The sequence below is a fragment of the Helianthus annuus genome, chromosome 3 (assembly GCF_002127325.2).
Source record: "Helianthus annuus cultivar XRQ/B chromosome 3, HanXRQr2.0-SUNRISE, whole genome shotgun sequence".
Lineage (NCBI taxonomy): Eukaryota > Viridiplantae > Streptophyta > Magnoliopsida > Asterales > Asteraceae > Helianthus > Helianthus annuus.
Window position 1 is genome coordinate 68546877 of NC_035435.2, and position 27961 is coordinate 68574837.

Consider the following 27961-nt stretch of genomic DNA (forward strand, 5'->3'; position numbering starts at 1 on the left):
GCATGTAAAGACAAAAAACACCTTTTAATGGTGACTATCTACACACTTGGTGTGTAGATAGTTTGACCCTTAATTAATGCGCCATTTATTGAGGATAAAATCATGAAAATAGCATATTCTCCGATAGTAACTACTACCGATCAGCATTCCAGCTATAGCTGGGTGGTAGAGACTCTTACTTTTTGGAGAAAATATCAGGGTTTAAATCTTGGCATGAGGTGTAGTTTAGTATTTATTGGTGTAGTTTAGAAGTAAGAGTAATGTAACCTTTGCCATTTAAAAAAAAAACTACTACCGATCAAGAAGTCACAAAAAATATGGCGTATGCGCGTAATCTAAAATCAACTAAAATAGAAAACAGATTTATAATAATAATAATAATAATAATTATAATAATAATAATAATAATAATAATAATAATAATAATAATAATAATAATAATAATAATAAACACATAAAAAGAAACTCCAACCACGAAAAAATGTCAGGGATCACTTACGTTAGAGCATACACAATCTGATTAAACACTAGATTGTTTTTTTTTTTTGTTTTTTTTTTTTTTGAACAACCAACAAACTCAATCCCGAGCACTCTCGGGGCACCCACTGGACAAACGGAGTACTCCGAGAGTAACCCGAGTCCACCACCAATTCCGGGGAAAACCCGGTATCCCACCCGCCCGTAGGCACGACTGTGATATTACCGGTAAAACCCGTTTGGCTCAAGGATCCAACCCAGGTTTCCCTGGGTCTCCTATCATTGCCCACCAGTGCCTCACTCTGCACCAAGTGAGATTCGAACTTGCATCTCTCAAGAGAAATGCAAGCCCTTCACCACCAGTGCTGGTCAACTGTTAGTTCAATGGAAAGATAAACCTTTGTCTGAGGCTACATGGGAGTTTAAAGATGATTTCCAGTTGAGGTTTCCTGATTTTCAATTACCAGATCCTTAAGGACAAGGATAAAAATCAACAGGGGAGTATTGATATGTTAAAAATAGTTAATAAGACTTGAGGGGTTATTTTGTAATAATGTCATAGTTGTTGTAGGGATGTTTGTAATAGAGTATTAGTGAGGGGCTTGAATGTAATATTGAAAAATACCGTTAATGGTTGTTATAAAAGTTGGGTGAGATCATAACAGATCTCAACTTTGATTTGGTGTATTCCTTTTCTTCTGTGTTTCTATTCTAAATTGAAGCTATCATTGGTATCAGAGCTCTATTCCGATTGAGCTCCGGTGACCTGCAACTACTTCCGATCGTTCCGCTTCGTTTCAATCTCTGTGAATCAATCATTGTTTAATTGATTCACCTTCAATTCTGTCTGCTTCGTTTCTAATTCATTGAAACCGATTGTTCCGATTTCAATATTTGATTCATTGTTAATGGCGAATACACGCCAACAAGAAATGGAGAAAATCGAACAAACCCTAAGAGAAAATGCCCAATTGATCCAAAATTCACAATCGATTCAAGAAGATAATCAATCTACAATAGCTCAATTGAATCTTCAATTGCAGTCAATGTTTGAAAATCTTAAGAGTCAAATAGAAGAATTTCAAAATAGGATCAATTCAGGGGGAAATATTGTTCAAGAACCTCGATTAGCAAGATTGGGGCGTCTGGATTTTCCGAAGTTTAATGGTGAAGATGTTGATGGATGGATATACAAGTGTAATCATTTTTTTTTCAGTAGACAAGACTCCAGAACAATTGAAGGTGCAATATGCAATAGTCAATCTTGAAGTTCTTGCTTTGAAATGGCATCAGGGGTTTGTTACAAGTCAAACTCGTCCAATAGAATTGATTCCTTGGCCTGATTACGTCAGATCTATCACAGCAAGATTCTCTGAACATCTATGGGAAGATGCAATGGAAGAAATAAAAAACTTACATCAAACGGGTACCTTAAACGATTACTGTAATGCTTTTGATAATTTGATGACAAAAGTAGTCTTGTCTGAAGAGTATGCAGCAAGTCTGTTTGTGGGTGGTTTAAAACCAGAGATAAGATGTTTAGTGAAGGTTTTCAAGCCAAGAACCTTGAGAGAAGAATTCAAGAAAGTGCAGGCCAGTAGTAGTTCCAGCTCTGGCTCTTTCTCACGTTTTAACTCTGGTAATAGAAACAATTTTCAACCAAGAATTCCTACTATAAGTGCCATAAATTTACCCCTATTGCCTGCTCCTCAAAATAAAACTGTTAGAAGGTTGTCTACTAAAGAAGCTGATGAAAAAAGAGCTAGGGGAGAATGTTTCTTTTGTGTTGAGAAATACTCTGCAACCCATAAATGTAAAAATAGACAGTTATTTGTTATAGAAATATTGGATGAGGACAGTTGTGATATAAATGAGGAACAAATGGAATTGTTAGACAATGAGGGACAACAGCTAGAAAATACTATACAACCTCATATCTCTATTCATGCTATGAGTGGAATTCCTTCTTATTCCACTATGAGGGTTATAGGTTATATTGGCACCAAGAAACTACACATTTTAGTGGATTCGGGGTCAACTCACAACTCCATTCTTGGATACCCAATCCATGCCGACTACGACATCAAAACTTCCTAAACCAACTAGTAGCAGGTCAATAGAAAACTTTCGTTCTCCAAGCTCAAGTGTACAACCCTTAATAACTCCATCATTTTCTATTAATTTCCATTTGCTAACTCTACTGAGTATGGGGTGTCTAGTTTGCTTGCCTCTAGACCAAGTAGGTTCTAAATTCTATAGATACAAGGCTAAAGTTGGCACCAGTACCAATCAAAATGGATGCATAGTGCTGGTTTATATGGAAAGTTCACGTAGCTACGTTCAGGTCCTGGCGCGTCTTGGGTGCTCCTTTCGTTAGTGTCCTTTGTCGCCACATCCGTAGCAACCTTTGTCCTTATCGTTTCCATTGCTGCTCTACTCCCTACTATCGCTCTGGTTTCTATCACTGTCCTGGCTCCTATTCCCACGCCCCGTACCAGATCAGCATTGCCTCCTTGCTATGCCCGGTCTTGCCACAACTTCCACACCTATGAGCTCTACACAGACCGGTGTGATGATAACCACACCTGTTACACTTTGGTAGTTCTCCTTGGTAGTTTTTATCACATGCCTTAGTTGTGGTCACGGATGCCTTGACTGTCCTAGTCGCAGCGTTTTCCTTATGTTTGTCGCTCGGCTTAAAGTCTTGCTTGTAATGCGTATACTTCCTCTTATCCCTATCCAAAGAAGACTCCACATATATCTTCTCTTTTACTGGACGTTTATTCGAATTCCCCATCTTTATTCTGCCTTTGGCAGAACCTAGGGCATGAGTTATCGCCTGGGCGATTCCCAATATGATTCCTCTTATTCCGCCGTTGTTTGCAGTGTTGCTTGCTTCATATTGGACGATTGCTTCAGCAACTTGTTGGTTCCACAGAGCTTTAAGCTCGGCGCTTGTTGCAGGTAAAGGTCCTGATTAGACTCGGCCAGCGTTTCCTTCGTTGTGGTTCCATGTGCTTTTCATGTATAAAACATGACGGCGAAATTGAACATTTATTTTGGAATAAATGTTGTCGTCTATGTGTGAAAGCAAACTTATTCGTCGTGCACCATAAGTATAAAGGTAGGGTAATTCCTAATGATGCTTATGCAAATCTTCCCACCATAATCATCTCATCATTGTAGTGAGGTAAAATGAGTCGCAACAAAATCTTGCTATGGGTACATCGACTTTTACATACGCCATATCAACTTGTTGCAATTGGTCTTGCGTAGAAAACCTCCTCGGAGTCTCCTTACTCCGATTGATACAAGTCATCCGGTGCTATACAAAATACGGTGAGGCCTTCCCTTCACCTTGTTCCTTGTCTATTCCTCAAGTTTCCGTCTTTACTTTTACAAAAACAGGCATACTTCCCAAAGGATGGGGTTGTGCATTACTACCATGTATAGGAGGGGATAGTGGAAACGCAGAGGTAAGGTTGTGAGGGTACGTGACTTCATCCTTGTGACTGAATTGTGTTTTGCAGCAAACGTAGAGTAGTTTCCAGGGTGTGAATGCACTACCCTAACGATGGGGTGCACTACGGGATAAAGAGTGCGAAGGTACTGATAGGGGTGTAGATCGAGAAGAATCTTCTTGCATGTGCCTAAATGGAACAACAATCTGTTGAGAATATCTAGTGGTTATTTCCGCCCTTATAATATGTGTTCTATACTTCATGGTTCTCGATTATCCAATATAGGCAGGACCCCTTTGCTACACTGGGATGTGCGACGCATACATTGATTTGGCTTGGGCTCCCTGAGTCCCAATATGGTTGGGCTAGTCTTCCTAAATGTCGAATAGAGTGCGGTAAATAAGTTACACTACAGCTCGCGCCATGCCACCTCCTTGGGGTAAAACAGATGTCAAAGGTTGGGGTCTTATCATAGCATCTACAATGGATAAGTTTGGGGGCGTTATAAGTACCGTACAAATTCATACATAAGAATCTTGCAGTGTTGAGGTGAATCTTTCCTGAGTGTTAGCCATCTTCGCTTGCTTAGATATCGGGTCCCAAACAACCTACTACAGGTAGAAGTGTTAAGTACGAAGCAGGCATAGGCAGACTTCCTACCTTGTGGAGTATCATAGTAACCATCTCGGTTAATGTTCTACTGGGTGGGGATTTGGAACAACATAGGATTTCCAAATAGATAGTGACCATTTTCTTGACCCGCGAAGTCCATCAGGATTTCCATGCACTACAAGTTTTTATTACGTGGGCCCTCGTAATAATAAATCGTCTTGCATGGTTACCCAAATTTTCACTTGTTCAAAGCAGCTGATCAATCAGAGAGGGGACACTGCTGTCCTCATACCTTCAACATGGAATGGACCTTTATGCTGGTCCACGCGCCAACATCCGTTGTTATGCGCGAAATGGCACAATGCTTAGGTAGAATAGGAATAAGGAGGGTTCCTAGCATTAGTAGTTGGAGGGGCACCTTTAAGATGAGTGCTTCATTCTCTTTGTCTGGAAATGAGTGTCGTCAATCGGGTTTCGTAAATGCCTCAGGGACCTCGTCCCACTGATAAGGTTGCTGTCCAACGTTGCCTCCTGCGCCTCGCCGTCACTACCGTAGTCAGGCACCTTTGCATACGAGAGGTAAGAACAACCATCTTGTACTGAATCAAGCTCAGGGTCTTGTTTAGTAATTACCTCAGTCATGAGCTTCGCAATAAACGCGAGGTTGATAGTAGCATTGTGCGAGTCAAGAACAACAATAGAATTCGAATTCGAAGGTATCTCCTTCCCGTCATTAATAATCCCATACGTATATACGCACATATATTAAGAGATAATAATGTTACTTAGTATATACAAGCAAATAAATGCAACATGTCCCATATAACTCTCTTCTGTTCTTTCGGGGGGGGGGGGGTCATTTTGTCTTTGGCAAGTCTATCCCACATGGACTGACTGTACCTCAATTGGCACATTAGTCGGGGTATTCCCTTCCCTACAAATGTCCTTGCTTTGTCTTTCCTTTGAAAAATGTTCGACTCTTGGATCTTGGCACTTTTTGTAAATGCAATGAAAAATATTTTGTGAAAATATTTTCGTGAGAGAATCCTAGTGATTGTAGTCTAGACTCGAGAAGGAATCCTAGTTCACTACAATCGAAGCTCTGATACCAAACTGTCACACCCTGACTTTTGCAGAAGCGTATGATGTGTGACTTGCTCAATATCATTGCATTCAATTATAATAAACAACTATATGATTAAAACGTGATGTCATCCATTCTTAAGTTTGAAATGTTACAAACACAAGTCATTTAAGTTTTAACCAAAACCCTCAGGTTATGTTACAAAACAAAAGTGGATGACATCTAAACTTGAAATTTACGTCTTGAAAACAACACCAGCGCCCAAGATCCATCTTGTTTCCTGAAATACATGTAATTTTGAAAACATCAACAAAAGTTGAGCGAGTTCATGTGCTTCTGTATGAGTTCGAATAATCTTGTAAACATTTGTATGTATGCCTATGTAAACCGGTAAGATAGCGTATATGAACAGATCAATTAATTTGTAGCTAATACATTAATATGTGTGCAATGGTACAAGAAGGCTCAACCCTTTGCGTATTTCGTACCGGGCCACCCGGCTGGAACGACATAGTCACCACATGCGGCCAACTCGCGGACCCATGGGTGGGGCTCACAACACCTAAATAGATCTATCACTCATGCGCCTCGGTCCTTATACAAGGATTAAGGGTCTTAAGTGAACGCCTACCCATTCACATGATCTAACAGTTCATTCCTTAGCTAACCATACTATTCGTAATCAATGAAACATTTGTAACATGTATTTCACCTGTGACACCCCGCGAAACACTTAACAAAACCAGCTTCCTCAGTGACTGTTTGCTAAATTTCGGGACGAAATTTCTTTCAAGTTGGGGATGATGTGACAATCCGAACTTTCAAAGTTTGTGACGTAATTCTGACTGGTATTTATTTCTATTCGGTGTTAATTGTTTAGATGAAGCTTGTCTTATGTTTTTGTTCTATTATCATCTTGTTTAACAAAACGCACTGGGTAACGCCGTTAAGTTATAGGTTACGGTTTGTTAGGAAAGGAAACCGGCCCAACCCATTTATTGAATTGCTTAGTTAATCAGCCCAGCTCCTTATAGGGTCATGGGTTGTAATCGGCCCAACCCTTGTTTCTTATCCCATTTGATAACCGGCCCAACCTAAGCTGGATCCCCCAGCCTATTCTACTTGGGCTTAAGCCCATATCGGCCAGGAAAGAATGGAACTGGCCCAGCTCTTTTGTTGATCGCATAAATCAGCCAAATCCTCATCAGCCTAATCCTCTTATCCTTATAAGGTTAGGTGTACGTATCATAATTTGAATAAAACCCTGATTTAGTATAAAATTATAACAAACCCTACTCTCATCTCTCAAGATCACGTACGCAGCAGAGAAACCCCCCCTCTCGAGACATCATCCTATTGGATCGAGTGTTCGGTTAGTGAATTCACATTTATGTTAATCCTTGTTTGATTGTCGTGATTATGTGTGATTGATTGGCATGTGATTCTGAATATATCAATAGATATGATGATTATTTATATGATTGAATGTGTGTTAACAAAATAATTGCTGCTCCAGGATTCATATTAGCCGATGTAATTAGTGTGATCATATGGTAGATTCGTAGTTAGTGTTGTACGGTTGATTTGAATAATCGATGACCATATACTGATTGTCACTATATGAAATAGATTGTATGATTTTGAAATCAGAATTTAATAATGATGTTATCTACTGTGTGGTTTGATGAATTCGGATGGTTAACCTGTTAATATGTTGGTGAATCGGGCCATGTATGAAAGCGACTTGCATGAAGTAGTATGTTAATCCGACTGAATGTATTTGGGTGTGTTATTGATTTATGATGAAGTGCTTGCCACCAAGCTCGTTTAAATCGGTTTAGGGTGCTTGTGAGTTAGTTAATAATTGCATGGTTTGATCGATTATGTGTTAGTCTCGAAACTATTAAGATGTCGTTGATTTGAGATAAAATTTGGAAGCTGAGTAATGGTGTAACCAATGGCCATAAGCTTCGGGTGAGCTGATGGATCGCACAAGGCCCATTGGACCTCATCGGCTTTAATATAGTTGAGTAGTGGGCCGATCAGCCCAAATTGAAGCGCACGGACTATTCGAGTTGCACAAGTTATGCTCTTTGGATAACTGTTGGGCCTTGAAGCCCAAGTCACAAACACACATACATAATCCGGTGCGAGTGTACCAAAGGCCTGGACCGCATAATACGAACCCCCGTCGCATAAGATTTGTGAATTGTTTAAGTTGAATTGTCTGTTATGTTTGGGCCGAGAATGATTGTTGGGCTGGGCATATGTTTTGGGACGGGCTCAAGGCTGATCACACAATCGGTTGGGCCGTGTGTTATCAGGCTTTATCTTTGGGTGTATGGGCGTTAGTATGATATGAGATTGACTGACAATATGTGATACGTGTTGCCGGATCTATACGTGCTGTAACGTGTTAACTCTGTGAAACCATACGTGCTTTATTTGAACCCAATCTGACTTGTATGATAAACCTGCTAGGACGTGGTTGATCACATTGTAGCTTAACTGAATCTTTTCGTGTATCTTACCGAGCAACCGAAGGTGAGTTCATTGCATTTTCTCAAGCATGCGTCCCGGTGGTTTGGGACAACTGGTAAACATTGGACGGGAAACATTGGGTAAACAATTTAATCGGTTTTGGTCATTGCCTGGAGGGCAATGGGGGTGATTAGTTGATAGCGCTATAGGTACTAATTATCTGGGTTTCACTATGGTTGTTTAGAGGCACACTCCTCGGTTACGTAAGGGCGGTTCCCCTAGGGTAACTAACTGGACAACATAGTGGGTTGCTAAGAGGCACACTCCTCGGTTACGTAAGGGCGTAGTCCCTAGGGTAATCTAACTTGAGCAACATCGTAACGCAACATTGAATCGCATTAACATATATATGGTAACGTAACTTGTTAACAAAACCTTGAACTCACCAGCGTAGTCTGACACACTTGTTTACATGCTTGTAGGTGATTACTGAAGGAACTTGGGAGCTTGCTGTCTGATGCTGCTGGAGTGGTTGTGGTCATAATAAACAGTTATCTTAATTTGCTTTTGATATATTACACATTGATACTTTTATGCTTCCGCTCAGTACTTTGGTTTTGGTTAAACTTCTCAAACGATATATTCATTTCAATTGGGTATTTCAATACATTATGACTTGTGTTTGATATGATTGGTGGCTCTCTGTTGGATAGTCGCACCTCCATTAGGGACACGCCCTAGGTGGTAATCTGGGGGTGTGACATCACCCCCGAAGTTATAAAACTGAAAACAGTTAAAAGAAAAAGGGGGACATGAACTCACAGATTGCGTCCTGTCTCCTGTATACCCAAAGTATGTATCCTTACGCCGTACTACAACCTACACACGTGCCATGTTTTATTAGACGTCTAGGTCGTGTAACGACTTTTAGTCTTAGTTGCTTTGTTAAGACTTAGTATCCTTTGAGTTACGTTTTTTATGTACATTGTATAATTCCAAGGTGTACAGTTATTAGTTACAATCATCATATTTTAACTTATTTGTCAATAATAATATGGAATATTTGTTAAAATAATATATTTCTGACTTATATCATTTGAAATTCCTTCATGAATATTTTCCCAAGGATGGTATCATTATACTTGTGTATTTTTAGTCTAGTATATTTTGCCAAGTATTGGTGGCGTATTCCGGTGTGTATTTGTACGTACGAGAATACGTATTTTCTTGTATTTATTAAGTATTCTTATACTTAATTTGTATTTAATTTTCCGAAATATTATTTTTAATCAAATAAAAATCACCAATTTATATTCTCAAAATGTTGTATTTTAAGAAAACTTTTATAGAAAATTATCTATAAATCTTACTTGGCAAAAATAGTTATACTTCCATATAAACTTTTAAAAATAATATATTTTCAAGATTAATCTTAGAAAATATTTATAATTCCTTTTTCACCCAAAATAATATATTCTTACTTTGTTTAAGAAAATATATATTTTCTTCAAAATAATATATCTTCTAATTGTTCGAGAAAAAATATATATATTTTCCTCCAATCAAAATAATATATTTTTGTAATACTTGTAGAAATTATAATTTCCGTTTCTATGGTTTCCAAAATACCGTTTAACTCGTTTGTCAAAATATATGAATTTAATTCTGGAATATATATATAAGTGTAGTCCATAGTTCTTGTTTGATTTGTCCAATATTCGGGTAAAAATTGTATATTTTTTTTCTTGGAATATTGGTAATATTTTTGTATTACCATTTGGAGTATTTTGTTGAGTTATATTATTTTCAAGTCCTAAAATAATATAACTAATACACATAATATACATGTAGCACACAAATTGTGACTTGTAAATATATTTCCCAAATTATATACTTAGTCACTTTTATTTATTAAAAATCAACCTCCAGTATTTGTAATTTTTGTAACACAAATTATGGCAAGTTTTTATATGAAAATCATGATCGAAATTTATTTGTAAGCACTTGTTTAAAAATATTTTTCTAAGGGTTTAAATTCTACAAAAATTTTACCATAGTTTCCCCTTAAAATGGAGGTTTCCATGCTTTAAAAAGCATATCACTTTCTTTTAAAATCATCATCAATCATCAACAATTCAATCAAGACTTACCATGAGCCAAAATCATGCAATTTACACTACATCATGAACTTGAAATTTTGTAAAAATTTGTAGTAACTTACTATGTTGTTAAGTAAGCTTAGTTACCCAAAAAAATATGGTTATTTGTTTATAAATTTCATTCTTGTAAAATTTAGTCTTTTACAACTTGTAGGATGATTTTCTAAAAATATTTCTTCTTCTATTTTTCATGTTAACAACATGTTTCTAACCTTGATTTAACACTAGAAACATGATTAGTTTCTTTAAAAATCATGATTATGTAAATCTTGTAAATAACTTTGGTTTCTTGAGAAAATTAGTTTTGAAATCTTCCATTTACAAGACTTATAACATGTATCCATCATCATTATACACAAAAACAACTTCATATTCAAGTTCATGATCCACTTAAAGGATGATCCTTTTGATTTTCACAAGATTCATCCTCTCACTTGCTAGATCATGTGTTTAATCACAATCTAGCAAGCTTCTTATGATGATTAACATCATAAACACAAGAAATCAACAATCAAGTGTCATACATACACTAAATCAACTTAGATTCTTATGTTATTAAGCTTTAAGTTAGTGATCATCTTCTTGTTTCTTTGAGATTCTTGTGATTAACCCATTACATAATCTTTTAACCTTTAAAATTAGAAGTAAAATCAAGTTGGAAAGAGCCTACTACTAGCACAAAGGATAGGGAAGAAACTATGACGAAGGTGAAGATGTAAAAGGGTGGATAAAAGCTCTTGTTGAAGGTCCTTCAAGTTCCAACGCTTCCAAGCTTCTTACTATGCTTCTAGCACCCTTGGATCACCATAGAATGGTTGTTGAAGGAATGAAAATGGAGGTTGAAGTGTGGTGTATGGGAGCCGAGAATAAGGGAGGAAGGAAGGAGGTTCTTGAAGGATGAAGGTGATGAGAATGATATGTGGTGAAAACTCTTGGTTTTTATAAAAACATTCCCAACATCTTATAATCCTTAGGTTATAATGTCCAATATCTTTCCAACATGATCAAATTAAATAATTAAAGAAATCCCCATGTGGGGCCCCATGTATAACCGTAAGTGGGGGAGGGGGGTTGTGTTAGTGTTGTAAAATTTAGTTAGTTAAGTTAGTTGGGTTTTAATGGGAAATAGTTAGTGTTTTATGTATTATAATGTTATAGGATGAATTATGATGTTCGGTGACCATAATTAGCTTCGTAACACTAAAACAACGCTTGTAGTGAAAATTTGGTGTTTCGGGTAGTGTCCGGTTGTTCGGTTGGTTACCAGTTCGTTATGGTGCTAAATTACGCAGTTTAGTGGGCTTTATGTTCCATTTTATGACAGTTTTGATTCCCGACACTTAGGAAAGCATTCTGGACCATTAAACCAAAATTCTGCATTATATTTTGTTATTCAAAAGCTGAATTTTGCTGAAATATGCAGAATTCTGCAGTTTTCGTGAGTTTTAGGTACTTTCCGGCACTTAAATTATCACTAGGAAGACAGTTTTATGATCCTTACTTCCCTACACACTATTCTAGTGTAACTCTTGGTTTCGGAATCATTCTGTGTCTTAACATCATGTCTGCCTGAGTACTGAACTCCCGTCGGTACTTCTAATTTGTCTAATAACTGTGCTAACTGTCTTACGTGCACTAATTGAACCATATTGTGTTGCATGCAATAATGATAAATAATCTTGCAACATGTAATGCACTTGTATGTATATGACAACATTCAGAAAATCATTCATGTCATTAATCCAAATCACGCATAGTCATTAAGCACAAATTATTGTTTGTCATTGTATGGATATGCGGAAAATTACCGGTTGTCACAACATTTTTGAACTTGGTGGGGTGATACGTGTGCGGGTGTATATAAATTTTAGATATATTTTATGCTCTTTTTACTCGCGAATCAAGTTTTAAATTTATAAAACACGATATAATACTATCACTCTACCCACGTTAAGGCAAGTGCACCCATCGCGGACATAGTATAGTGATGGCAAGATACCGAGGTCGTCCAAGGACACAAGAGCTTTTAGTACCGGCTTATCGTTAATATAACAACCCTCCTAAAACACTTCTATACGTCCTAAAATACACACCGTATATGAGAAACAGACCCGAATTACCTTAATATTAATAAAAATCAAATAAAAACAAAAATATTGGTTCCTTGCGGGCCGCGACTTAGTCCTCCAGGTCTGTCGCGGGGCGCGACCGAGTGGCAGCTGGCCGGACCCCCTTGCGCCACGTGGCCATATACGTGCGAGACCTACACCCCTAATTCACTAAGCCTAGGACCTACCCTACCCTGCTCGCGGGACGCGAAGGAGAAGCAGCTGTGGGTCGCGGGGAGCGACCGCCCTTTGATCAGCCTTATAAAAGGGGCCGAAGGCCTCATTTGTTCACCGTTCAAAATTCTTTTCTCTCTCAAATCTCTAGTAGGCATAATACTCAGGTATAATACCCCCTAAAAAGCGAAGCTCTGCCTCGGTGTAAGTATTATAACCCCCGATCACGTATTTGTTACCCTACCCGATTGATCTAGGGTTCCGTAACGCAAAGGCAATGCCTGACTCAGTTCGTTGGACTTCTGTCTCGTGTTGTATGGCTAATGTGATTTGGGTTATCTTACTAACATGTGTGCATTGTTTAATTTTAATAGATAATAACCAGGAGAATCCCCGGGAAGCTATAATATTATCTAAGTCTACAATGTGAGTACATTCTTTTTTTGTAAACCCTTTTTGTGAAAACCTCAAATGTTTTAGATTATACTTAATAGTGATTGAGTCTATGTATTCTAAAATTGATTCTGATATGTTGGGGTTTTGTATACATTACTTGTAATCCGTTACTTTGGACGAAGAGTTAGCAAATGAGTAACATGACCACAAGTCAAGGTTTTGACAATTCTGAATGAGTATATTGGTAGATATAAACATTGTAATCTCTCTCAATACTGTAAAGTTATAAAAGCTGTTTTGATTAAACTGGAATGCACTCGCCATTATTTCTTGCTGATAAAACATTTTTAAAATGCGTTTCAGGTAACTTAATGTGAAGCTTATAAAAGCCAACTGGAGAGCACTGAAGGCTAAAAGAAGTGGCTATAAAAGTTACCTAAATAAAAGGAGATTTATGTTTTCAACAATTAGGGTTTATCCCTATAAATGTATTGTAATGGAAACTTGGGTTTATCCCTACAGTATGAGTGAGCAAGGTACATCCGACGCTTATCGTCAATTAGTTAGTTCCCTAAAAGATGAAGGAACCTCATCTCAGCCAACCCCCTCAGGATACTCTGCTGATACTGAGGAAGGAATCGTTATCTTTAAGGCACAGTCTAAGGAACCGTTCCCTCCTAAAAAGAGAGGATGGTTTAGTAGAGGAGTGCATAAGAGGAGGAAAAGAATGAAGAAATTACAACAATAGATAGCATTATCGAAAGCGAATAGGGAAGTGAATACACAAACCCAGGAAGCAGTTAATAGGCCCTTGTGGGAAGAGGAACTTGATAGGCAGTTAGCAAATTTCCACATGTTAGTCACTATAGCAGTAGACTCTAATCTGAACCAAATAGTTGAACCACCACTTTACCCTTATTTCCTGACCAACACATGGAGTTAGAACCCAACCAGGAAAACCAATTCCCAATCCCAGCATTTGACCCTAATGAAATCCCTAGAATTCCAACCCCAATCCCTTTAGAGTATGATCCATGGTGGGATGACAACAGGTCATATTCGGAATTATATCCTCCCGAAGAACCAGTGCCAACCCCACCAGTAAACCCATCAATGAGCTGAGAATATGTGTAGGAACTTTGCCAGTATAGCAAAAATTTAGTGGATGAAGGAAATAGAATCCGTCAGATAGGAGAAAAGCTCGTCTGGAAATATGACGAGCATGAGATGCAGTATTGGATTAACGACACCTAGAATAATATATGTATATATGTGTGTAATTTGTATTTTGAAATATATATATATATATATATATATATATATATATATATATATATATATATATATATATATATATATATAGTGGAGAGTTCAAACGAGAAGAAATTTTTTGTAAGAAGAAAAAAGAAGAAATTTCAACCAATAAAAATGTTTTATTTTACTTCATTTAATATAAGTATTTAATGTTACTATAAGTGTACATTGGTAAATCTGCATAGGTCATTAATTGGTAGTCTTCCTCTTTAATAGCTAACTACATTAAATTTTTTGTAACTTATCTTCAAAATATATATTTTTTCAAAAAAATAAAATAAAATAAAATAATTTAAAGTGTAGGATAAATTACAAGTTGTGTAGGATAAATTACGAGTTGTGTAGGATAAATTTCACCGTATAGGATGAATTTCGAAATATGTAGGATAACTTTTGATGTATGTAGGCAAATAATAGTTAGTGTGGAGGATAATAGTCTTTATGACTAATTAATTAGTCAAAAATGATAATAAATGAGATAAGTGAAAAAACATTTTAATTTTTTACAAAATTACCCTTTATTCTTTTTCTTCTCAATTAAATTTTCTTCTCAAATGAACCTTCCCCTATATATATATATATATATATATATATATATACAACCAACTAAAATAGATAGACTAAAATAGATATCGATGCATAAATACTAGTGTGTTTAATTTTCAGATATACTATGTAATCGATGCATATAAAGATATATAAAAAGAATAAAGTCGCAATGTTCAGCGTTTTTGATCAATATGCTTGTGTGATTGTTTGTTAAAGTTTATTCTGTGATATTAATACCTGATAAATGTTTACAATTCAGATGAACAACGAAGTAAATCAGGAAAACAAGAATAATGATAATATGACAACCAAGTGAATAAAAGTGCCATTGAACATATAGTCGCCCAAGGAATCATAGATGCTATGTCATATATTATCAAGATTATTAAAGAAGCAGAAAATAATAATTCTGTAATTAGAAGTAAACGTCAACCCACTGAACCAAGTCATAGCGTGAATGAAAATCACAGACCAATAATCCAAGTTCCAATTCCAAAAAGAACAAGAACCATCTCATATGGTTGTTCTTATAAAGAATTCTTGGCCTGCAAACTAATAGAATTCTTAGGCAATGAAGGAGCTATTTCAGCCTTGCACTGGATAGAAAAGACAGAAGCAGTCATAAAAATAAGTAAATGTGTAGATGAAGATAAAATTATGTTTGCTTCTAATCTTTTTAACAATGCAGGCTTAGAATGGTGGAATACTATTCTCCAATCTAGAGGAAGTGATAGAGTTTATAAAATGGAATGGACCAACTTAAAGGATATAGTTGAAAGAAAATTCTGTCCTCCTCATGAAAAGGAACAAATCGCCAATAAGTTCGTAAATCATAAAATGACTGGAATAGACTGCAGGGAGTACACTACCATATTCTTTGAATATGCTAGGATAGTACCAACCTTAGCCTCACCTGAGCCAGTGTTAATCTCCCGTTACATCTGGGGATTAATTAGTGAGATCAGACACGTAGTTAAGGCAACTAGGCCCTAAACCATAGAAGAAGCAGTAGAACTAGCCAACACCCTGACTGATGAATTGGTACGTACACAAGAAGAAAACCAGAGAAAGAACCTAGCTCAAAGGCTTACCCTAGAATTTCACTACGGTAATTCCAACCGTGGGAAAGGTACAGGTTCTTCCTCTGCACTAAACTGTAAGTATTCCAAAAGAAAGCACTCGGGAAGGTGCTTGATATACTGCAACTTTTGCAAAATGTCTGGACATAAGGAAGAAGACTGTAGGAGGAAACCTAGCAATAGGCTATGCTTCAATTGTGGAGAAGCTGGTCACATCAAACCGAACTGTCCGAAACTAGCTCTAGCGACGACCAGCAAAGCCAAGACAACTGAAGGACCCGAGAAGAATGCCAGAGCATTCGTTCTGACAGCTGAGGAAGCCAAGATAATTCTGGATGTGATTACCGGTACATTTTTAGTTAATGATATTTTTGCCAAAGTATTATTTGACTCTGGTGCAAACTAAAGTTTTATCAATACTTCTTTCTACAAACTTCTCGGCCAACCGTTAACTAAGCTTCAACAAAACTGTCTGGTGGAGACAGCAAATGGAGATTCTATTAAGATAAGTGAAATCTTGCAGGGAACAAGAATAGAAATTCTAAACCATAATTTTTCTGCTGACTTTTACCCAATGAATCGATCTGGATTCAATGTTGTATTAGGAATGGATTGGTTGGTAGCTAATCATGCCAGTATTTTATGTGATCAAAAGTCTGTACAAGTATGTACACCCAAGGGTGAAAAGATCACAGTTAAAGGAGATAAGCCAACCAGGTCAACAAAGTTCATCTCTGTAATGAAAGGTGCAAGTTGTGCAAGGAAAGGAGGAATAGTGTATATGATTTCAGTAATTCACAGACGTTTTTCCAGAAGAGTTACCTAGATTACCGCCAGATAGAGAGGTTGAATTTAGGATTCACCTCATACCAGGAACGACACCGATTGCCAAAGCATCATACCGTTTAGCACCGATGGAGATGCAGGAGCTGAAGAAACAGTTGGACGAACTGCTCGAAAAAGGTTTTATACAACCTAGTTCATCGCCATGGGAGCACATGTCTTGTTTGTCAAGAAGAAGGATGGATCGATACGTATGTGCATTGATTATCGAGAGTTGAACGAGGTTACGAATAAAAATTGGTACCCACTACCGAGAATTGATGATCTGTTTGATCAACTTCAAGGAGCTCGATTCTTTTCTAAGATCGATTTACGCTCAGGATATCATCAATTGAAAGTACAGGAAGAGGACATTCCTAAACTACTTTCAGAACAAGGTACGATCATTATAAATTTACAGTCATGCCATTTGGTTTAACCAATACCCCAGCCTCATTTATGGACATGATGAACAGGATATGTAAGCCATACCTGGATAAATTCATAATTGTCTTTATAGATGATATTCTAATTTACTCTAAGAGTAAAGAGGATCATGCAGAACATCTGCATACACTTCTGACATTATTGAGAAAAGAAAAGCTTTATGCTAAATTCTCAAAATGTGAATTCTGGTTACAAGAAGTGCAATTCCTAGGACATTTGGTTAATCATGAAGGAATTCATGTGGATCCCACAAAGATCGAGGCGATTACTAAATGGAAAGTCCCTGAATCACCAACGGGAGTAAGAAGTTTTCTTGGAATGACAGGTTATTATACACGGTTTATTTAAGATTTCACTAGAATAGCCATTCCATTAACCAAACTAACCTGCAAATCAGTTAAGTTTGAATGGGGACCAAAACAGGAAGAAGCCTTTAGGATTCTTAAGCAAAGGTTAACCAACACACCCATACTCGCATTACCAGAAGGAACTGAGGACTTTATAGTCTATTGTGATGCGTCTAAGTTAGGATATGGATGTTTGTTGATGCAGCATCAAAAGGTTATAGCTTACACCTCTAGACAGCTTAAGAAACATGAAGAGAATTATACAACCAATGATCTAGAATTATGAGCCATAAGTTTTGCCTTTAAGATTTGGAGACACTATCTTTACGGTAGTAAGTTTGTTGTCTTCACAGATCATAAGAGTTTAAGATACGTTTTTGGGCAAAAGGAATTAAATATGAGACAAAGACGATGGATGGAAATTCTCAGTGATTATGATTGTGATATCCAGTATCATGCGGGAAAAGCTAATGTAGTAGCTGATGCTTTTAGTCGAAAGTATCATGAAAAGACAAAACGAGTACGCTCTCTCAGATTAAATCTGCAGATAGATTTAAATGAACAAATTAGAGAGGTACAGGAAACAGCAATCAAGGACGATGCTGAAGGTTTAAAAGGACTGATTAAGGAATTAGAACAAGGAACAGATGGAATTTGGAAATTTCATAAGAAAAGGATCTGGATACCTAAACAAGGAAACCTACGCCACAGAATTTTAGAAGAAGCCCATAAGTCTAAGTATACGATACATCCCGGTAATGATAAGATGTATCAAGATTTAAGGAAGAATTTCTGGTGGATGGGAATGAAAAAGGATATAGCAACCTATGTTGCTAAATGTTTAACCTGTTCACAGGTTAAAGTTGAACATCAGAAACCTTCAGGGCTATTGCAGAAATTAGAAATACCAATATAGAAATGGGAATTGATAACAATAGACTTTGTTACCAAATTACCCAAGACACGAAAAGGTAATGATACAATCTGAGTGATTGTAGACAGAGAAACCAAATCTGCTCATTTCTTACCTATGAAGGAAACTTTTAGTATTGAACAGTTAGTCAAGTTATATGTAAATGAAATAGTTTCATTACATGGAATCCCTTTATCTATTGTATCTGATAGAGATAGCCGTTTTACATCTCATTTTTGGACAAGTTTCTAAGAAACAATGGGAACCAGGTTAAATCTAAGCACCGCTTATCATCCTCAAACTGATGGACAAAGTGAAAGGACAATACAAACAATGGAAGATATGCTTAGAGCCTGTGTAATTGATTTCGGAGGAAATTGGGATGATCATTTACCATTAATTTTCCTACAATAACAAGTATCATATCATCATTAATGCTGCACCTTTTGAAGTACTTTATGAACGAAAGTACCGAACTCAAGTCTGTTGGGCAGAGATTGGAGAAAAGCAATATCTGGACCAGAGATAGTGCAAAAAACAATGGACAATATAATTCAAGTCAAGGAATGACTAAAAGTGGCACGAGATCGTCAAAAGAATTATGCAGATAAGAGACGAAAACAGTGGGAATTTCAAGTAGGAGATAAGGTATTGTTAAAAGTTTCTCCATGGAAAGGAGTGGTCAGATTCGTTAACAGAGGAAAGCTAAGCCCCAGGTATGTTGGACCTTTTGAGATTATTAGAAGAATAGGACTAGTAGCTTATCACCTACAACTGCCAAAGGAAATGGCAGGAATACATGACGTGTTTCATGTATGTAATATCAAAACGTGCTTAGCAGACGAATCATTAGTGATACCTCTTCAAGACATAGAGGTAAATGAGAACCATAAGTTGATAGAAAAACCGCTACAGTTGAAGATAGAAAGATCAAGAATCTCAAGCACAAGAGACTAGTTCTGGTCAATTGAAATGGGATTCCAAGAGAGGACCAGAGTATACTTGGGAGCTCGAGTCAGAAATGCAAAGGAAATATCCACAACTGTTCCAGTAGATCTTGATGTGCACAAAATGCAACATATAAATTACATCAATTGTGACATAAAACTAACCCTTTTTTAGTACTAATGTTGGAAAAAGTGTGTTTTTGTCTTCCTTTTGTATTTTCAGGATTAAATGAGCTCAAATGAACAAAAGAAGCAAAAAGGCAGCTAAATCTAACGTAAATACAAGAAAAGGAACAAACGTGGCATGCCCGACCCCCCGACAGCATCTTCCCAAGCAAAACAAGAGAACAGAAGGCTGAACACGCCCCGTGCTCAGTGAGCACGGGGGCATACCCAAGTGTCAGCAGAAAAGACAAAGCTGTAGAAGCTTCTATCACCCACCACAGGGGCGTGCCCAGCGGACACAGGTCCGTGGTCAACTCTAAGATTCGCAGGATCTAGGGAAATCTTGATAGTACAGATACGCTTCTGCACACGAGGTCGTGCCCAGCGGACACGGGGGCGTGGTCAACTAATGCAGACAAACTGCAATTAATGAAGAAAGAGAGGAGGATGGACACGGGGCCGTGCCCGAGCTTCTGTTCAGCCTATAAATAGGAGTGCTTAGATAACTTGCAACTCATCCCTTGGCACACCACCTCTCTCACACTTCACCCACCACCCACCACCCACCACCATCACAACACCATCATCCACCACCATCATCCATTGTCCATCATAGAGTGTGTGAGTCGTCTCAGGATCCAAGATTGATCGTAAGAGTTCTTGACAATCAAAGGCCATGTTTGCCTAAGTCTCTTACATCACTTGGTGAAGACAAGTGGTTAGTGTAATACTTTTTATTTTTAATCTTTTCGCACTTTTTATTTGGTTATGTATTAATGACTTTAATAACCAGTTTCTTATGTTGAAGGTGATTCTTCCTTATCGTTTGTCCGTGGTGTCTTGGCATTATTTTACTGTCTATATAAAATAAAAGATTTTCACCATTCATATCTGCACGGTCTATATGGAGATATGTTAGCTACCTGGTCGGGGGTTAAGGGAACGGTTTGGTAAGAGTCTTGCCATTGTTCAGTGTATAAATCCTGCAAAGGACCTGGGTCAAATTTAGTAGGGCCTCCTTCAATACCCACCGGTATTGGATGGCGGGGGTCCAAACTCTTTGATCCCCTCATAAGTTAAACTACTATTAAAACTTTAACCCGGCTACTTAGGGCTGTATCCCTGCTGACTCAGACTACTTAGCCGAGGTTAACTTCACCTTCAAAAGAGGGGCCTACCACAATATGCATTAATAACTTAATTAATTATCTTTCAATAATTCGACCCTTTAGGATTGTATCCTTGCTGACTCAAACTACTGGGTTGAGGGTAACGTCACCTTCAAAAGAGGGGCCTACTACAATAACTAAGATAATCTCTTAAAAAGTGCAAAAGTGCGGAAATAATCAAAGGTTACACTACACACGAGTCGGATCCAAGTGATTCATCTTGTCTATCTGTTTTTACTTTTATTTTATTTTTCAGCATCTTAGATAGTTTTATTTTCTAGTTGAAAAAAAACATTTTTCCAACTTTTGATTTGATTAGACGTTGAGGATAAATCGGTACTAAAAGCTCTTGTGTCCTTGGACGACCTCGGTATCTTACCAACACTATACTACGCTCACGATGGGTGCACTTGCCCATATGTGTGTTTAGTGTTAGTAAATATCGTGTTTTATAAATATAAAACTAGGCTAAAAAGTGTAAAAGGGCTTAAAATATACACCTAAAATATATTACACTACACACGCATCAAGTTTTTGGCGCCGTTGCCGGGGACACAAGGATTTTAAGAAAGTTAGGAATCAACGGCCTAATTGTTTTTTTTTAATTTTTCTGTTTTTTTTAGGATTTTCTTAATTTTTCAGCTTCTGCAGAACTCAGCACGGGCCGTGCCCGCTGAACACGCCCCGTGCCCAATCCTTGGAACTGGCAATCCTATTTTAAGTCAGAAACTAAGCTGAACACGGGGTCGTGCCCACTCAACACGCCCCGTGCCCAAGATTCAGTTACTGAAAACAGAACCGTAAGATCCCGACGGTTGGTAATTTCTGACACAAACATGAGTGATACTGATACTTTTTACTTTCGACACTCTTATGGTACGTGGTGTTAATTATGTGGTGGCTCTCATAAAGAATTAGAATGTTATTTTCTAAATTATAAGCCCCACCATATAGCCCCATTGTTTTCCTGTAGCCTTAAGAGGGGTGAAAGTAAAAATAATCCCTATCTCTCCCTCGAATGCGCTCAATCGGACCTTCTAAGAGAAATGCTTCTTGATGAACTATTTCAATTAGAAGATCTAATTCTTAATTGGTTAAAAGAACTTAGGATGGATTTTATTAATTCATCTCAAGACCATACCCAAGAAGAATTGTTGGGATCGCATTCAAACAACTCCATTGTTCCCAATATTACCTCCAACTCTAGCGAGGACTTGAGCGATAGTCGTCCCTGTGCCGATTGTGCCGTGAAGGACTCTCCATCGACTTCGTTCGATGCATACATAGACCTGAGCGATTCGGCATACACCTTCTTTAGCGAGAGCCCGGGAAAGGGTTGGACTTGTCCACCTACATTTAGCATAGGAATCACCCTCACCGACAACCTCTTGCGTTCTCGTCTTAATCTAGAGCAATTTAGGTATCTTAGGCACTTTGGGGTTGTTCCGTCCAGTAAGGAACCACCCGATACGGATAAATTCCTTAGAAATAGACAAACTTCATAAACAGCCCTTCGACACGGAATACAACATATAAATTACATCAATTGTGGCATAAAACTAACCCTTTTTTAGTACTAATGTTGGAAAAAGTGTGTTTTTGTCTTCCTTTCGTATTTTCAGGATTGAATGAGCTCAAATGAACAAAAGAAGCAAAAAGACAACTAAATCTAACATAAATACAAGAAAAGGAACAAACGTGGCATGCCCGACCCCCCGACAGCATCTTCCCAAGCAAAACAAGAGAACAGAAGGCTGAACACGCCCCGTGCTCAGTGAGCACGGGGGTGTACCCAAGTGTCAGCAGAAAAGACAAAGCTGTAGAAGCTTCTATCACCCACCAAGGGGGCGTGCCCAGCGGACATGGAGCCGTGGTCAACTCTAAGATTCGCAGGATCTAGGGAAATCTTGATAGTATAGATACGCTTCTGCACACGGGGTCGTGCCCAGCGGACACGAGGGCGTGGTCAACTAATGCAGACAAACTGCAATTAATGAAGAAAAAGAGGAGGATGGACACGGGGCCGTGCCCGAGCTTCTGTTCAGCCTATAAATTGGAGTGCTTGGATTACTTACAACTCATCCCTTGGCACACCACCTCTCTTACACTTCACCCACCACCCACCACCATCATAACACCATCATCCACCACGATCATCCATTGTCCATCATAGAGTGTGTGACTCGTCTCGGGATCCAAGATTGATCGTAAGAGTTCTTAACAATCAAAGGCCATGTTTGCCTAAGTCTCTTACATCACTTGGTGAAGACAAGTGTTTAGTGTAATACTTTTTATTTTTAATCTTTTCGTAGTTTTTATTTGGTTATGTATTAATGACTTTAAAAACTAGTTTCTTATGTTGAAGGTGATTCTTCCTTATCATTTGTCCGTGATGTCTTGGCATTATTTTACTGTCTATATAAAATAAATGATTTTCACCATTCATATCTCCACGGTCTATATGGAGAAATGTTGGCTACCTGTTCTGTGACAACTGTGTTCTGTAAGCGTCGTATAATGTAAAACAATGTGAATTATCAATAAAACAATGTGCTTTGGTGTTATTATGTGTGTATTTATGTTTGATGATTTTACAATTTGATTCGACTCCGATTTCAAGCTTTAAATCGCTTTCTAGAGAGTTATATGCAAAACTGGTGCATAAACGCAATCAGTTTAACGCAACTTACACTCCGGAACTATGACGTAAGCTTAACATACCTTAAATATCCTTTACATAACTTAGAAATAAGTTCCAAAGGATTCTGTATGGCAAAAACATGTTCATTTGAACTAAAGGACTATTTACGACAAAACTGCGAAACTAACGCTGGTGACCGCCCGGATAATATTTAAATCCCAAAAATATTCTGTTATGATTAAAAACTTTATTTTTATCAAGTCCGTGTTGAAAAATGAATTAAAACGCCTAAAAACGCTAACTTTTCAAGTTTAAGCGCGTACCGCGTGTTTCTGCGCGACACAGTGCTTCTACTGCAAAACGCAGACAACGCAGCCAGTCTTGGCAACTGAAATTTTATTCCAACAATATTTTGGTAGGTTTATTTTTGTAGAGTAATAAAAATAATTTAGAACGCCATAAATCGGGATTTAAACGCTAGATAAAATACCCGGTATCTAGTTAACCACCCGTTTTAGCCTACATATGGCATATTTATATAAAAATTTACACATGGACCCCCTCCCCCATCAATATTTCGGCCATATCAAGAGGGACCCACCAAATTTCTTGATAGATGTTGAAATGATTACATTTGATCTTTCTTGGATTCCTTGAGATTTTTGTAATCATGGAAGATCTTGTTAGATTCCTTTTTTTTTGCCTATAAATACCACCATACTCCCCACAACACTTCACTCAACAATCACCTCTCTCTCTCCTCCCTCCCAACCGTCCCCCATCTCTCTCTCTCCATCTTCAAACCTTCAAACTCTTGTTCTTCATGTTCATCACTATTTCTAGCAACCTTCAAGTGGTGTGAAGATTCAAGGGTGATCTCAAGGTGTTCTCTAGTGATTCAAGCTTCCCATCATCTTCACACTAGAATTTCTACCCTAGCCTTGTGCTAGTAGTAAGTCCCTTCACACCATTGTTTCATCTTGTTCCTTGTTATGATGACGATAATCAAGTAACACAAGAAAATGAACACTAAAAAGATGAACATGAAATCCTGCATAAAAACCCTATATAAAAAGTTTGTAAGAAGTTGAAATCTGGTTGGTTTAGGGTTGGTTAAAGCATGATTGAGGTTTGAACATTAAATCATCAATAAACCATGGTTAGGGTCTTCGTTGATGCGTTTTAGTAACTTCTACCATGTAAACAGCTTGCTGAATTGTATTTCCAGCCAACTTCAACAGGCTGTAACGGGGTCATTTTAAGTCGAAAAACGGAATTTCTAAAGCCTAAAATGAGTGTTTTGGAATAACTAAGCAAATGGCACTGGAATCATAATTTTTCGAGACCGTTTACTATTTTTAAAAGGTTATTTTTGGACAGCAGCTCAAGCTGCATTTTTATTGCAGAAAAAGTATGACATTTTCGGAGTCACAACTTAAAACCTGAATAAAATCAACCCATGAAATTTTTACAGTAGATGGACACCGTTGTCAGGACGACCCTCCAACTGGAATTTCGTCAAACGGACTTACGGTTGATTTTTAGCGAATATTTCCGTAAACTGCGATCAGAAGGTAGCAAATCTGATTGCAGTCGAGAAAATGATTTTTTATAAAATATGGGTAACGAATTGGACTTTGATATATTTACACAATAAATTTTGGAACATATGTCATCTTCTGTAAAAATTTGGTGATTTTTAGAAAGGGTTAACTATTTATAAAAATCCTCGAAAACAGTCCGGTTTCGAGTTATAAAGCTGAAATGAAGTATGCAACGTTTTGTTTGTCGATATGTCGGTTTGGTGATTGAAAATGAACTATTGGTTTTATATAAAAGTATATGATATGCTATTAAAGCATGGACACCTCTATTTACAGAGGATACTCTAAATTTTCCGAAAATCCAACACTTAGTAAATATATTCTAGACAAAAGTTTACTAGAACATTGAATGAACAAATATCCCAACATGTCATATGATTAAGTTAAAACATTAACTCTTTTAACAAATAATTACCACACGGAACAATATAAGAAACGTGACCCAAAATACTAAACTCTAAGCCAAGGCACGACCCGCTCGTCTAATAGACATTAGTACGTTGTAGGTTGTCGTGTAACGGACAGGGTTTGAGATTCGATTCAAGACGCACTACTGTGAGTACATAGACCCCTCTCTTACTGTTTTCCAATGTTTGGGGTGAAACACATGTGCCTACTTGTTACTTTCATGCTTTCCTATTTTCATGTCATATACTTGCTATGTTCATTAGAACACTTATAGTACATGATTTACATTATATTGTTTTGCTATGTATGTTTACTTAGCATACTTAGTACATTGTTTTCATATAACATGCTTACATTTGGTATAACATTTGGTTTGTGCAAACGGGACTTATATACGTTCATTAACATTAGCTACGCCGCTCGGTAGTAAGTAATGGTACCATAGGACTTGACAAATCCCGTTCCTGACATCCTAGGTTTGTTTGGGTGTAAGGAATGACCGAATCCGAAAACATTTCTTTTGATAACCTTGACTTAGGGTTATCCGTCTGTCTCAAGGCTTGAATGTATGCGTTTAACTTACCACATAAGTGTTAGTATCAATTAAACATGCATTTACTTTGCAAAACATAACTTTTTGATATATTCAAAATACTTTGTTTTGTACATTTTTACATTTGGTTTAGGTGACGACACTTTGCTTACCATACATAACATTTGTTGACTACTTTTGGACTTGTACATTTTACACAACAACATATTTTTCAAGACTTTGGTTTACAAAATAGTCTGTTTTATACAAACTCATATTACTTGGTTATTCATTTAACCATATATTATTCTTTCATTTATACACATCTTCTGATCTTATCGCTTTTCAAATAATTTACGAACAAAACAATTTACAAGGTTCATGACAAAATTTTATTAAACATTTTCTTAAAACTTAAGTCATGAATCCAATTTTCATAAAACCTATGTATCTCACAGGCATTTTTATGCTGACGTACCTATTTTCACATGTGTTTTCAGGAGCTGTTGCTTAGGATGTTCGTGACACACTAGGGCGGACCTATGCCTTAGAGACTAAAATAAAGATGGAACTAGTTTAATTATGTGATGAACACTTTGTTTCAGTTAATTTAAGACTATGTAACCTTTGCTTGATGAATAAAACATAACTTTTAATTACCATGGTTGTGAAACAATAATTCTGTTACAACACTCCCCGACGTATCCGCCACGATTTGTTGTTTTACGTGGCCAGGGTGTGACAGAAGAGTTGGTATCAGAGCCAATGGTTATAGGGAATTAGGTTATTAGTAATGCTTTGACCTAGACTATAACCTTTCTAGGACCCCAACACAAGTTGTCTTGTGTTTAGATTTTAAAACATGCACTTCACCTATCCTTAGGTGATTACCAAAAAAAAAAAAAAAACAATACATAATGGAAGGCACGAAGCCAAAATGGATCATTAATCTCTTAAACCCTCCAAGTCTTCAAAATCTCGTCAAACTTTTGGGTTCTAAATAGTGTGAACACGTGCAAACTGGAAGAGTGAATGCCTGTACCCTGAGTTTTCTGTCTAAGGCTAGAGTGTTCGTACAAATCCACATAATCGGACCAGTCACTCTTACCTGGGAACTCTTGGGGTGAGTGTTCACTTATAGGCGAGCATGTCTTCGCGAAGCATTATTTTTGACCCATTTACTTTGATTAGCCACTGTGTGTCGTTTGTCTGCTTTGTGATACGGACGAATGACCACCATCTTTGCTTTTGTTGATTTCTGTTTCATCTCATTCTTTTCATCTAACCTTCTCACCCGTCTCCTCTCATGTTTCCTCTTTTTAGAATGCCTCCTCGACGCGAAAATCCGCTACCAAATGCCGAACTGGCGGAAATCATCGCGCAGCAGATGGCTGCTGCGTTCCCAAATCTTATTGCTCAGTTGAACCAAGCTAATAACAACAACGCTCCATGCAATTTCAAGAGTTTTAACTCGGCTAAACCGCTCAAGTTTAGTGGTTCTGAGGGAGCAACTGGGCTTCTTCAATGGTTCGAGAGCATTGAGAATACTTTTCGTCACGTTCAGTGTCCTGATAATCGCAAAGTCGAGTTTGCTTCCAGTGTGTTTCAGAAGAGGGCGCTTACATGGTGGAACGGGGTTATGAGAGACCGTGGTGCAGAATTGCTCTAGCACAAACATGGGCTGAACTTAGGACTCTTATGATGAGGGAATTTTGTCCTCGTCATGAACTGCGAGCCTTGGAAAGGGAGTTTGATGACTTGAAACAGGATAGTGGCGAGCATTGGGCATATACTGATAGGTATGAGGAGTTGAGTTTGTTGTGCCCAACAATGGTTACCCCACTCGATAAGGCTATCGAAAGGTACATCGATGGTCTACCTGACTCAGTGCAAGACATCGTTACTGGTAGTAACCCTACCACAGTCCGTCAGGCGATCGAGTTAGCAGCGACATTGACTGAGTCGCAGATTCGGAAGGGTAAGTTGCACAGGAAGGGGGAGAAAGGTAAGAAGCAGGCGTCTGACAAAGAGGATAGCAAGAAAGGTAAAAACAAGAAGGGTAAGGATTCTGG

General features: G+C 37.7%; 1 long non-coding RNA gene across 1 annotated transcript; it reads left to right on the forward strand.

Moving 5' to 3' along the window:
• The first annotated feature begins 23956 nt into the window (after positions 1–23956).
• Positions 23957–26576, forward strand: LOC110927919. The gene is made up of 2 exons (XR_002586002.2): positions 23957–24297; positions 26390–26576. It is a non-coding gene; the product is annotated as an uncharacterized LOC110927919 (long non-coding RNA).
• Positions 26577–27961: the final 1385 nt, after the last annotated feature.